Source organism: Neopsephotus bourkii, unplaced genomic scaffold (genome assembly GCF_033783945.1).
Source record: "Neopsephotus bourkii isolate Nb327-2 ecotype Australia unplaced genomic scaffold, CSIRO-AGI_Nbou_v1 NB_1060, whole genome shotgun sequence".
Taxonomy (NCBI): domain Eukaryota; kingdom Metazoa; phylum Chordata; class Aves; order Psittaciformes; family Psittacidae; genus Neopsephotus; species Neopsephotus bourkii.
The window spans coordinates 2,338,459-2,351,640 of NW_026901548.1; the positions used below are offsets into that span (position 1 = coordinate 2,338,459).

The 13,182-nt window shown below is 49.3% G+C and overlaps 3 protein-coding genes across 5 annotated transcripts in view; 1 reads left to right on the forward strand and 2 right to left on the reverse strand.

Moving 5' to 3' along the window:
* The window catches only part of LOC133216660 (DEP domain-containing mTOR-interacting protein-like), a 51,555-nt gene extending 51,448 nt beyond the window's left edge, over positions 1-107 (reverse strand). Inside the window, exon 1 of the mRNA XM_061361572.1 lies at positions 104-107. The gene's annotated coding sequence lies outside the window, so the exon portion shown is untranslated. The remainder of the gene's footprint in view (positions 1-103) is intronic.
* The window catches only part of ARFGAP1 (ADP ribosylation factor GTPase activating protein 1), a 280,382-nt gene that overhangs the window by 28,699 nt on the left and 238,501 nt on the right, over positions 1-13,182 (reverse strand). The window lies entirely within an intron of this gene.
* The window catches only part of NKAIN4 (sodium/potassium transporting ATPase interacting 4), a 48,154-nt gene that overhangs the window by 1,117 nt on the left and 33,855 nt on the right, over positions 1-13,182 (forward strand). The window lies entirely within an intron of this gene.

The following is a 13,182-nucleotide window of genomic DNA, read 5'->3' on the forward strand; positions in this document are numbered from 1 at the left end:
ACCCCGCGAGGCTTGGGGGGGACCCTTCTGGTCTCAGCTGCTGGGCTGAGCGCTCCTCCAGCCTTAAAAAGGAAATGACAGCGCTAAGTCTCGGCGCTTCGTTTGCTTCTTCCACATTCGCTTGATTTTGGGAGCGTTACCGCGGGAGGAGAGGGCAGGGTGCTCCCTGGGAAGTTGTGCTCAGCAGCGAGCCCGGTGCCAAGGGGTGAGGCTGGTTTAAACTCTTTGTTTTGGAGCGGCTGGCGCTGGCAGCAGAGTGTTTTCCGCATGGGGATGGGGAGCAAACACAGCGCTCAAAGCGGGAGAGGGAAAACGGGAACCTGCGAGTTTTCCGTGTCAACAACCATCAGCCGAAAAAGTGAGGGGGAAGAGGGTCGGAATGCGACCCGGGGACCTCCGACCAGCCCTGCTGGAGGATGCAGATGGAAGATGTGAGTCGTGGTTAAACGAAATCCAGACTGGAAGTGGTGGGGCTCTTGCACAGAGTCTCTCTGGGCATATTTATGAGCAGGATGAATGGCCGGGGAGTGCATTGAGCCTCCTGGATTAGTTCTCCTGATTTTTCACCCGTGATCACAGCAGAAAGATGCTGTTCCCTGTTGTACATGAGAAACTGGCATCTCCACTGTCTTAAACCCATCGTGGTGGCATCCTGCTTTAAAGCACACACACACTGGGAGAGAGGGGGGAAAGAATAAGAAAGAGAGAAAGCCAAGAGCTGCCGGTGCTGTTGGGGTTTCTGACGAGCGTGGGAGTTTGCTCGTATCCAAGATACGGGGACAAAGAACCCCCAGCATCTTATTTTCCCTAGGACCCTCCTCCTGGAAGAAAAGAATCAGTTTGGCTCATTCTGAAGCGAGCTGGGATGCCGAGGCTGCAGCGATTTCCCAGGGCATTGCTGGGTGAATGGGTAGAGCTGGAAAAATGTGAACTATGGGGAAGGGAATTCCTGGAGCCGCGCTTTGCTCCGATGGGGGTGAGGTCAGGAGGCACTGGATGCTTCCCAGCCAGTGCTGGGGTGAGGGTGGGATCCAGCCTGGTGCTCTTCTAACTTTGCCTGTAAATCATCACATCACATCCACAGCAGCCCAGGGACCTGAAGGGCTCGCTGCTGCTCGGGGTGGGTCCTGTTAAGACAAAACACTGAAGCGATCAGGCCAAGAGCATCAATAAATTATCACGACGTGAACTTCCTTTGTTCCTCTCGTGTCTCTGCTCGGCTCCATTTGATACTTTGAACCTTTCACAGTCTTCCCTGCTTGTTGCCGAGCTCCAGGTCTCCCACTGCCAAAGTCCCAGGGATGAAATCCTGCCCCCCCTCTGCTCTCTGCAGGTTCTGCCTCTGCCTTAAAGAGGGGAGAGGATTTCAGAGCTGGGATTTCCCACTTGAGGTTTGTTTCCAGTTCAGTCTTTCCCCTGTGTTTCTTTCCATGTTCTCATGTCTTTTCCTCGAGGCTTCACTGGGGCTTTTCATAATGATGAATGGAAACATGAAAAACACCCCCCAAATTATCACATTAGGAACTACAGCCGTAGTGCTTTGCAGAGATTGCTTTATTATTAGTGGCGAGTAGGTGAGTGTGTGGGGAAGTGTTCACAAGCTGTAGCCGAAATGGGACAAAAAAAAAGGTGGAAAACAAATATATTCATCATTGCTCCCAAAGAAAGTTTGTGATCCAGCCAGAGAGCAGGGGCATCGTGTGAATTGAAGGAGCTGCTACACGGCACGAATACCAAGTAGAGCCTCAGCCCCCATGGGCTGAGCGCTGGTGGCGCAGGCAGAGCAGCAGAGAATGCATCTGTCTGAAAGAAATCAGGGCTGACTCCCCCGTGGTTTGCTAATCAAGGGGGGAGGGAAGGCTGGAGCTGGAATAAATAATTTGCCATGTTCCAATTTTAGGTTATTGTTTCCTTGAAGCGTCCACATTGGGCTCTAGTTTTGCTGATCAGTGCTGCTAGGAGGTGGCGAGAGGGCTCCGCTCTCCCTCCTCCTGATCTCAGTGGGGGTCACTATTCCTGATCCTTCCTTTGTCCCCAATTCACCCGTCTTCAGTAGAAGTTTGAGTGGAAGTTGGCCAAGGTTAGGGCTGCCCTGCAGATGAGCTCATCCCCAGCACAAAGGAGGGCCCTCAGCAAGGTGATGGCTGGTTGTAGGGCAGAGTTTGTGCTGTCACCTCCCAGTGCCCGCTTTGCCCCAACACCTCTGCTGATTTTACAAGGGCCTGCAGGGACAGGCCAAGGGGAATGGCTTGAACCTGCCAGAGGGGAGACTGAGCTGAGCTCTTAGGCAGAAGCTCTTCCCTGTGAGGGTGCTGAGGCGCTGGCACAGGGTGCCCAGAGAAGCTGTGGCTGCCCCATCCCTGGCAGTGCTCAAGGCCAGGTTGGACACAGGGGCTTGGAGCAAGCTGCTCCAGTGGAAGGGGTCCCTGCCTGTGGAACTGGATGAGCTTTAAGATCCCTTCCAACTCAAACGATTCCATGATTCAGGCACTGGTGTTAACCATAGTTGATTCTCAGCCCTTGCTCATCCCTTTGGGCAGCTGTGTAGTAAGAAACATGAGCAGAACTTCCCTGAGTCTTAGTCTTCCCTAGGAAAACACTCAGGAATCTCTAAAAGAGCCTCCAGAAAGGGTTAAGAAATGCCTCCTATAGAAATTGGGTTGAAAAAGCCTCTTCAAGGGCAGGATTTCTGCACCCCAGTGCTATGACAGCGACTATCGCACCCAGCAGGGCTGTGAACTGAATGGGTCGTGGTGAGAAAGCACAGCTGAGGGCTGGCTCTGAGGCAGGGAGATATGAAATAATCATTGATTTGCTTCTTTCCTCTCTGCTGATGTGAGGCTGCACCCACACGGTGCCTGTGCCCATGTCTATGCCTGTGCCTGTGTCTGTGTCTGTGCTGGAGCAATCACTGCATCGAAGGCACTCTGTGCATGTTATTTCCACGGAGCATGGAAAAACTCCCTCCCTCCCTGTGCCCTGTCCCAATAATCAAACAACTGCAGTTTCTTCACATTCAGCCCATTGATGGGGTGCTCAGATGCCAAGCAAAGCCTGGAGACAGTTTTACAGATACATTATAAATCCCCCTAGAATAAGAGCTTCTAATGGAAAAAGCAACTAATCCTTCAACACAGCGCAGAACACGGCGCCCTGGGATGGGGCTGCACATCGGGGCTAACCCAAAGTAACCATATACCTTTATTTATGTGCTCTCTTTCTCCCCCTCTCCCTTCTCAGCAATGTCTTTTTAATCTCTTACAGAAGGGGGTGACCAGTTCTGGAAAGTATTTGGAACCAGCACTGATGCTTCTCTAACAACTCTCTTGTAGATAAAGCAGTTGTGTTAGTTCGAGCGGGGCATAAAGCGATGGAAGGCAGGCAGGGTGAGGGCAAAAGGGGAGGGATTGCATGGCAAGGCAACACCTGGGCAAAACCCAGGAATATCTAAAATAGGTGGGTTCAATTGGATGGGCACACACGAGCTGCAAGAGAGAGGCCTGAAGAGCATCTTCCTGTCCAAGGAGCGTTCTTAGGGTCACAGAATGGTTTGAGTTGGAAGGGGCTTTAAAACTTATCCAGTTCCACAGGCAGGGACCCCTTCCACTGGAGCAGCTTGCTCCAAGCCCCTGTGTCCAACCTGGCCTTGAGCACTGCCAGGAATGGGGCAGCCACAGCTTCTCTGGGCACCCTGTGCCTGTAAGGGCGACTTGCTTGGCTTCCTCTTCTCCATTCCCAGGACTTTTATAGCTGGAGGCGGGATGGACAGAGCAGGGCCCATCTCTCCCCTCCCCTGCAGCTGCCTCCAGAGCTGGGGCAGTTTGATGAGTGTCCATAGGGAGCATTGAGCTCACGCAGCTGAGCACAAAGCATTGGAGGAGAAGGAGCAGGTGCCGGAGGGATGTGCTGTGTCCCTTTGCTCATCACCCTGCTCAGGACCCCTCCAACATTACTTTGTGCTCTCCCCAGCTGTGCATCTTCCCTATGGTCTCTGCTTAAAGTACAACCCCTCTAGGGGAGGCTGTCTCTCATGCACCTAGTGGTGGCTTGAACCTTTCCTGAAGTCTTGAACAATATTCCAGGCTAAATAATACCATAAGTGTGCAGACTCCGTTTGACAGATGCTGTCTTCTCCGTGTCTGTTCCAGACAAAGGAAAATGAAAGCTGTGCCAATAATAGTGCTCTTCAGCATTTTCCACTGGAGCTGACTTTCAGTGCAAACCTGGGGATTTGACTAAATGAATATTTTCAGGAGAAGTATCTGCTTTCCATAGACAATTCCGAGTTTTTCTCCCAAGTTTTGGCCAGAATATTTTGGCCAAGAGTCAAAAATGTGCTGGCAAATGTGCACGGTGCTGGCAAATGGTTTCCAGTTTGGAGCTGTGGAGCTTTCCTTCCAAAAAGTGGGATTTTAACATGAGATTTTCCTTGGTTTTTCACTCTTTTCCCTGAGCAGCTGCAGTCAGTGCTGCTGCAGCCCAGTGGCCTAAGCCCAAGAGCAGCACAAGGGAAAGAGGAGCTTGGGGAATGTGTTTCAGACATGCCCCGTTGCAGATTGTGCCCACATCCATGTTTCCCATTGCAGTGGCTGAGGTTGCAGATGACTCACAGGAACCACATTGCTTTGTGCCCTCTAACCAAACCCATTCCGACCAGGAATGAAGCTTGGCACAAGCCAAGCCCAAAAGCAGCTGAGGGCAGGGTGGTGTTGAACTCAACTCTCCTTGGAGAACCAGCGCTTTATTTCAGCTGACACAGCAAGTTTTCCTGCCCACTCTCTGATTTCTCCCAGCTCTCCTCCTTTGCCTTTCCCTTTTCCCTCTCTCCAAGCACCAGGGCCATGCAAGAGGAGAAGGAGCAGGTTTTTCCCCCATGGAGAACCTCTCCCCCTGTCTGGTGTGGGATTAAGGGAGCTGACGTTGCTCCATTGTATGCTAATAATATACGGAAACTCGGATCTTGTTGGCTGGGGTGCAAAATGGAGTTCTTCCAAGAATCTGCTCCAGGGGCCCTCAAGTAGGAACTCTTGGAAAACAAACTGGATAACAAAGGCCAGATTGTGATCGCTTTTCCTCCAGGAAAACCCTGGAATAGCCCATTGCATTTCAAGCCCTTAAGAAAATGCATACCATCTAGCGAGCAGTAAGTGCCTCAGCTGTAGCATTCCCTTTGCCCGTTAACCAGACGTTGGGTTTGGGGTCAGTAGAATTGAACCTTTCTTATAAAACACCCCCCAAAATAACAAAAAACAGAGTTAATTTGTGATTTAATGCCCTTCTGCAGTGGGGTTCCCCTTGTCCCCACTCCTCCTGTGCTGCAGTAGATGCGATGCGCCCACCAAACTGCACAAGTTGTGTCTCTGTGTTTTAGTAGAGTTTCCAACAACATGGAAACTTTTGTATCCAAAGTTGTTCTCCCATTCCCCATCTCCAGAACACAAGAAGGGAAAACCAGGACATTCTGGGCAAAAAATGAGGATACTCTGGTGTTTAGCAATGTTTGCTGAAGGTGATGGGGAAGTTTTTATGCCAAACCCCAATATCCTGAGCTTTTTAGGGGTATAAAAGGTGAAAAGTGTTACTATAAAGTAGTTGCTTTGGTGTTGGTTTTCTCTTTGGAGTTGTATGTATGTATGTATGTAAGTTCTCATCTCTGATGCCATTGGGTCTCCCCTAAGCCCAGCCTGTGTTGGGATTTGAGGGGAGAAGTCCTCAAAGGGAAAGCACAAGCTTGGGTGGTGTTGCTGCAGGGTAGCTGAGTTGATCCATCCACTCATAGACCAGTGGGGTTGGGTATTTTTGTTGTAGAAGGAAACTCAGTGAATAAATATCCTGCAGAATTGCCACTCGGAGGTATTTCATTATCATTCCAGATCCTAATGTTACCTTAAAGTACATGAGGTTTCAGAAAATGAGTAAATGACTTCTGCTTCCCTTGCTTATTGAGCTTTGATAAGTGTTTTATTGTCTTCTTGCTATGGATAAAAGCAGGGATTACAAAAGCAAGGATTAATAGTAGTTAAAAATAGTAGTTAAAAAGCAGTGAATCATTAGTAGTAAAGTAATGATAGCAAAGTAAGTAGTAATAGTAGGGATGAGCAAAAACTGAGTGACTGAAGTATCTGTCAGACATCTCTGAGCTGGGATTTCAACACAAGTGCTGCCTCTCACCAACACGTTGGGTTTGAGTTTCATGTTGAACACAGCAAAGTCAATGGTGATGTTACTCTGGCTTCTCCCTGGGTGAGCTGAGCCCTGGGCCCACATCTGAATGTCCTTGTGAAGAATGGCAGATTTATTTAGCTGCATGTTCCAAGGTTTCACAGACCAAAGAGGATGGGACAACATCAGTAGCTTCTCCTTTGACTTTGCTGTAGGTCATTAACATCCACTGTGTTTTCCAAGGGATGCTTTTTGGTCTCACTTCCACAAGGACTTAATTGCCATTTTCCTGCTGTCTGGGGCTTGTTCTCAGCACAGCTGCTTCCATGACAGGACATCAGACACGAACATGTTGTTTATCTGGGAAGCTCGCATCCCAGATTTTTTCTCAAAGGTGAGGATTCATGGAAATGAGGAGAGCGGCTTTTCTGGTCCCTCCTCATCCTTCACCCTGGATGTTGTTTGAGTGAATCAAGGTTCAGTAATTGAGATGCTGGATTCCCTGATCCCTTCCAGATGAAATGAGGGTGGTGGAAGCGGTGACCTCCGCTGCCATCTGCCACGGCTGAATGAAAATATGCTGTGGGAACCAAGGCAACAGCTTGTCTTCCTCACCTCGTGGAGAAGGCAAACACAAGGAGTTGCTGTGCCAGCTTCCTTTGCACTTTTCAATGATTGTCCAGCCCTGCAGGCAGCACCCACCGGCTCTCCAGGCCACCAAAATACCTCTTTTCTTCCCTCTTTTGTTTTTCCCCCTCATTTTTCCATCCAATGCTCAGAACTCCAGAAAACCAGGACCATCATAGTACTTGTCCTGCACCAATGGAGCCAGCGCACAGATGTCCACCCAGGCCTTGATTCTTAGACTGTCTGAGAACAAGTTGCCACCCCAGGGGCTGAAGCCTAAGTGTGTGTGTAGGATCCAGCCTTCATGCCCTTTCTGCCCTTTGGGGCAGCCCCTCACCACGCAGAGGAGACAAGGATGCAGCCGAGGATCCCACTGAAGAGATCCCTGGGGATGGGATGCCATGGGATGAGCCAGGGCTCCTCATCCCAGCTCGCTCCATCCCATACCCGCAGAGCTGCCCATGAGCTCAGTCTCACAGGTTTAAGAGGACACTGCTCTGCAACAGGGTCTATTCTCCAGTTCTCCAAGTCTCTTTCCCTGTCTTTGGGCCATCCCTGGCCACAGGACAGACTCCTTCATTAATGAGCACTTGGGCAACCAGTCACCTGGTCAAAGATAGGAAAGATCAAGCACTGGGTATTACTGAAGATATTTGGATTACAATTCTCCTCAAGATCTAAATACATTTCATGACATATGAATCCTGGTGCTCAGGTGAATGCACAGTTACAGCATTTACACAAAGCCTGGGAAGATGCCTCCTGTGACCCCTCTCTGGGAACAGGGACCTGTCCTGTGTCTGTGGTGACCCTGACAACAGCCTTAGACCCATTAAAGCATCAGGTGCTGAATTCTGATTTCCAAGTGCTATTCTCTGGAGACGGTTAGTCTGAAAACACCATTTCATCTGCACAGGGAAGGTGACACAGAGGACACTAACAAAGAGGATGGAGCATTTTATTACCACATAGAACTTATAAAATATGGAGTGTAACCTTGCATAGAGTGCTCTGTTTGGTGTGTTCATCCATCACAGATAAAATGCCTCCCACAGTTAATGGTTTGTCACTGTCTATCTTCAGCTCCACCTGAAAATTACCTCTATAGTAGCCAGCTTAATACTACTGCTATGGTCCAGATCCTCAGGAGTGTCCAACTCCATAGTGCACGGCTTGGGAGCATCCTTTCCTCCTTTCTGAGATGCCGGACTCTTGATACTCCATTACGAGGGAAGTGGTCCCACTTTGGTGGGAGCACCACTTCCAAATGCTCCCAAGGACCAGGATGTAATCATGGACACTTACTTAGAAACCCTTTCTGCTCCCTGAGAAGGAATTATTGAATAAAGCTGAATGGAGGAAAAGGTCCTGAATCAAAGACCCACCTAAAAGGACATGAAAGAGTTGGCCTGGCCTGACTGACTTTGGCCTTCATGTAGAGATCTTTAAACCAGCTCACAGGGATAAGGTCTAGGTCCATAGGTCGATTAACCTTGGGAGAATGACCAAGACTTGAATCTTGAGCAGACTATTGCACCTCCCCAGAACACAAAACACCTTGGAGGTTCTGGACCAAACACCTCTTGTTCAACTGCAGCACACAAGAGCTTCTTGTGCAGCTCTTCCATTGGAGGACAGTGAAGAGAATATTGAGATCTCTGTCCAGATTTGAAGACTGAATCTAGGTAACTTGCAATAAGACCTGAACTACTGGCTGCAGAGCCAAACCAAAGCCAGTTCCTCATTCCCCATGGCTACTGGTAATCCGTTAGCAGCAGATTTCCCTGTGGGAGATGGGAATGGGTTCTGACAAGCACCTGGCCCTGGCCAGCTCCAGCAGACAACACGCTTTTTGTGATCTCCTTGTGGGAAAGGCAATGCACCTGCTTCTATGGTGTATGAACAGAATTAGGGGAGAAATCTGATTATCCTCATTACTCAGAAATGCTAAATATGTGCAGAATACAGCCTGGCTGATTAGCAGGGAGCTTGCTGGCTGTGGAGCAGGGTGAAGGTGTTGGGAGAAGCATGATGGAAGTTTGCAGTCCCTTTGCTTTCTGAGCATGTGGAGAGAAGTGAGCACAGAGGCTTGGAGATGGGATTGCCAGCCCTAAACCACGCTGTAAAGCTGGGGAAGGACAATCCCTTCTCAAATGTCTGCTGCTTTTTAGGCTTCTGGGTCTTCAAGTTTCCCATCTTATTATCCTGAGAGGAGACACTGGAGGGAGGGATGGGTCTGCCTCGCTGCGCAAACAGCTGCTGTGAGCCCTGCATCTTCTCTGAGGTATCTGTTCTGAACGCTCTTGGCTTTGTGCTGACACAGGCAGATTCCCAAATGCTCCCAGAAGCCTGAGGAGATGGGGATGGTGGTTGGTGCTGTGAATGGTGCTGCTTTGTTTGCATTCAATGGGCTCACTTGCACCATGGAAGTGCATGTTAGAAGAGGTCCTCTAGCCCCCAAAATCTGCCCTGCTTTTCCCAGAGATGCAGAGGATGTCAGGCAGATGCTGGCCAGATGGAGGTTCGTGCATCTCAAGGTACTAATCCCCAGGTGGGATTACATGCACCCACCAAGCAAACCAGGACCCTGTACAGGAAGGCTGAAGGAGCCACATCAGTGTGAGGTGTGTTCTGGGGTCCTACAGACTACACAAGCCGTCAGACCAGAGCTAAAACCTGGATCTTCTGGATATAATGAGTGCCCACAATGCACCTTCATCCCTTGCTCCTTGTAGCCATACTTCCTTATGTCTTTAAATAACCCTGTGTGGCTTTTAGTCTTGACCCTTTCTAATAGGTTGACTTTCCTGCTCTGAAGTCCCTGGCCATGCTCAGTGTGCTCAGGATCAGTCCTGCTGTCAGTTTAAAACAACATTAGCAATGAGAAGCTACAGAAGCATTTAGGCTTCCAAGGCTGCCACTGAAACAGCTTAAAACTGAGTTGTGTGACAGCCTGTAAGGATAGATAGGATGATATAAAAACTGTGCTATGGCTTCAGACAATAAAGACTGTGTCTCCTCTCTGCTGAATAATAGCTCTTTGTTTTATTCCTCAGATGACAGGGCTGTTAGAAGTGCTGAGAACTATTCCAGTGCTAAATATATGGCTGTGTAATAAAGGCTCTGCAATCTATGAACTGGGACTCAATGGATACTTGAGTGAATCATTTCAAGTACAATGAGTTTCTGAGGCAGCTCATGGTGACAGGAGCTGGAGGGGCACTGAGCTCCACTGCAGGTCACTTAGCCAAAGGCTGCTTGCCTTGCATGAGGTGTAACCCAGGGTTCGTGACTGCCAGGTCTGTATCTTGTGGTGGCTTCCATGAATGGCCATGTAAAGTTCTCGTCTCCCAGATTTGGAAAGTAACTTGCAAACAAAGGGCATCTCAGATGGAGCTCCAGTGTTTGGTGGTGAGACACTGTACAGGTTGGCCAGCAGGGATCCTGGAAACCCAATCCTGGCAGAGTCAATGGGAATGAAGCGCTAAACCCCCCTTTCAGCTGTTACCCAGGGCTGAAATCTCAATGGAGGTTGCTGCACCCCATCAGAAATAGTGATAGTCTGGAGCCTGCTATGATAAGAAGGAAAATGCTGTTTCTTACGGCTGCAGCATGGCCATGCTCATGGAAGAGGTGACGCACAGATATGGTTATCACTGGTCTGGAGTTCATCTCGGTCTTCCCAGGTTAAACTTCTCTGAAATGACTTAATGAAGCAGCAAGGATCTGAATTTCCATACTGTGGATTAGCACTTTTCTATTTTAGCTAATCCTCGCAGACTGCAAGCAGGGAGATCAAAAGGCTTGGAAAAAGCTGGTCAGGAAGTTTAGATAGGGACAAGCCAATGATACCATCACTCCAGGGATGAGGAATCATCTCACAGCTCTAACAAGAGTGATAGAAGCAGGGAGGCAGGGCTTTGGTGACACAAGCTAATAAAAGGCAAGTCTTTGTCCCCTTCTGTAGCTGGAGGAGACACAAGAGTTCATGAGTGCCCCACGTCTGAGCTGCTGCCCATTGGCTCAGGTTCCAATCCATTTGAGGTCACCAAACTCTTCCACTGTGGAGATGCGGCCACTAAAGACTTGTTGCAAATGAACTTTGTTCTCCAGAGCTGCTGAAGTGGCTTTAAAAGGGAGGGGAGGAGGAAGGGGAAAAAGAGAAGGAAAAGAGAAATTCAGCTTTGCTGTTGAATAAACCATGAGGCATCGAAGTCAGCAGCGGAGGGGCTGGGGCAGCGCTGAAATGAAGGGGACACAAATGTCACATGAAAAATGCAGCTCAGGAGGGGCCTGGCCATTGTGTGGGGCTCTTGGAAAGTTACTTGGAGAGTGGGTTGGTGGGAGGCCAAAAGATGCGTGCCCTGAGAGACACTTCACTGGCCTGAAAAGGCAAACAAATTGGGTAGCGCAACGGAAGGGAGAAATCAGGCTCCTAAACTCAACAATAGCCGAGTGACACTGGGTAAACAGTTACATATAATAACGGCACTGTTTGGCTCAGGCATCCTAATTGGGAGGCTGGGCAGCATCCGAGGAGATCTCTGCATTGCACATTTTCCCTTTATAATGAGGAAGATTTTCCCTCCCCTCTGAAAGCCTCCCCCCGGTCCCATTTAACAGCAAACTCAAAGGCCTGGTTTCATTCAGCTTTCCCACAGCAAACTCATCCTGGCAGGAGCTGCATTAAGGAGGACAAGCAGAAGATGATAATAAATTGGGGACTTGCTCCTATTTCACCTTGTGACAAATCTATCCCGTGGGTGACATGGGGAGGGCGATAAGAGCACGGACAGGGCTGCCGCTTTGCTTTTGACGCTTGGTCATGTGGAAAATAACCCCATTCTAGCCCTCACTCAAAAGGAGTTTCCTTTAAAAATAGTGCTTTTAAAAAGGCTCTGAATCCTTATTTACACTGCTGGAAAGGCAGCAGCTCGCCTCCATCAAAGGGAACGTCACAGGTCTCATTTCATCATCCAGCTGGAGACCAAAAGCAAAGGGGATGGCACACTAAAAGGGACATGGTCAATGCCATTAACACAAGTGGGAGAGCTTGTTAAACCTTCGCTTTGCTTTGGCATGATACTGTATTGCTGATAAATCCCTGGTGAGAATCTTTGGTTGCATGGAACTCTTCTCAAGCACAGCGATGTAGGGGATGGGGAGCATGGAAAACCACAGGGCTTAGGGACTTCTACCCCAGCTCACTCTCACACTTTGAAGCTGAGACTCCCTGCCTTGAAGCACTGATTTCCAGCACTCAGTCTGGTTTGTAGATGGGCTCTTACGCTTTAATGACCACCCACAGCAGACTGCACTTCATGAACCCTCAAATGTGCCTCTAAGCCTTTCACCATCTCCATCCAGAGGTATTTACTTCACTAACCTGTTTGAGCTCTTCGTGTGTCCCTGTTTTCTTGCTTTTATTGATATAAGAAAACCAGAGCTGGCTGCCTCCCCATAGTGCTCATGGGGAGGTTACAGCTGAAGGGAGACACCCAAGGGTGGGCACCCTTCCTCGCTTCAGAGAGCAGAGGGAGCTGTGCTGCTGTGGCTGTGCCAAGGGAACGGTGCCAGCTCAGAAGTCACCTTGGGTCACACAAGAGTTGGCTTTGCCTCCTAAAGTGGCTGCAAGAGTGAAACATCCCCAGCTTACACATATGGAGGGAGGCCCCATGTGTTACCTGTGATTTCTGAGGTAATGAATGGATCATTTAAGTACACCTGATTTGCTTCCAATAGAGCAGAATCAGAAGATGAGACTCAATAGTGGTTGATTCATTTTTTAGCCACTTTGTAGCAGGGAAGGTTTTTGTGGGAATTATTGGAAAATTCCTGCAATCCCCTGAAATCCCGATTAGTATCAAAACAGTCAACACCGTTTGTGGTGCCGTGTGTGTGGGCTGGGTGTCAGTGCCCTGATGTGCTGATGCCTCCATGTTATGGCCATGGGGTCTTCCCTCCTGCTCCATCAGAGCCAGGTTTTACAGAGCCTTTCCTCATGTGGCTGCAGCTGGACATACATTGTGCCTCAAGCCAGCAGATGCTCCAGCACTTCACTGAATGAGGGTTTGTGTCTTCCTGAAGGAGCTGCTGCTGCTCATGGCATTACAGTGGAGCAGAGTATTCATGTGCAGACACCAGCAGGTGGAAAAGGAAAGGGAAACGCATCCCTTTGGCTCCGTATGGTTCTCTCCCTGACCTCCCCTCAACAACTTCACAGCCAGGGATGAGGAAGCAGGAGTGCGAAGAGCACTTCTCTGTGTCCTGGTGGGGGAGATAAAGTCTTGCTCTATGGAAAAGGAGCTTCTTTGTGCAGGAATTACCAGGGGCAACTTCTGGGTGGCCCCTGCTGCAGGATGATTACCAATGGGCTTTCCTTGTGGCAGCAAA